Here is a 962-nt window from a genome sequence, read left to right on the forward strand (position 1 = left end):
AATCAGAAGGCTTTTTGGGGGATAATGAAGATTACACTGAATTGTTTAAACTTGATATACAGCTTTTAAAATATAACCCATATACAATAATCCATTTTCCCTTTTCTTCCTGCTTAGCTACAATTTACTTGAGCTATTGGAGTATGTTTTCAGAAGAATTCCTTTGCAGTAATTGATGAGATCTCTAGGATAATATATTTGGTACAACAACCTTTCATTTAATGTAGCAATCATTAGTCATTTTTCATTAACAGTCTTGACTGGAAGAAAAACAGTTCTTACAAAAATAAAAAGAGGAAAGCTAGCTAGTTACTTAGACAGAAATGTGACGCTTTCTATTATGACAGTAAGGTTGCCTGAATGTTTCGTTTGGCTCTCAGTGTTTTTTTGTTTTTTTATTTTTTGTTTCTATCCCTTTATGTTTCTTCTAAAAAGCAAAATAGCTACAGGACTGGAGTTGGTAGTTGGGATTAGAGAGGAACTGAAGCCATTAAGTATTACTACTAATATAATATTTGCAGTATAAAACCTCCTGTGTAAGCCGAAACACAAGCCAAACCTTTGATAAAATTATCATATTTCCCATTTCATTTTTCGTACCCTTCTTAATATTACAGACAATTTAAATGCTGCTCCTTCTTCTCTTTCCTCTTCCCTTTCCCCTTCCCCAGGCACGTCACATTCTGATTACATTGTTAGATTCCATTGATTTCAGTGGAGCTCTGTATGTGTAGAGCAAGTGGTTTTTCTTTTCTTTCTTTTCCACTTTTGTGTACTTTTTAACCATCTGGCCTATCTATAAAAGGTCACATAGCAAGACCATGGTCTCTTAGTGTCAGCTGTCTTAGGAAGTGATTAGGAAGGGATGTAACATAATATAAAACAAAAACATGGTGGTCCTGCTGCTTCATTTTCTTCATAATTCTAGTTCTGGTAGTATTTCTTTTTGTTCGGTTGGGTTT

Source organism: Rhea americana, unplaced genomic scaffold, assembly GCF_003343005.1.
Source record: "Rhea americana isolate MKP2758 unplaced genomic scaffold, rheAme1 scaffold_52, whole genome shotgun sequence".
NCBI classification, from domain to species: domain Eukaryota; kingdom Metazoa; phylum Chordata; class Aves; order Rheiformes; family Rheidae; genus Rhea; species Rhea americana.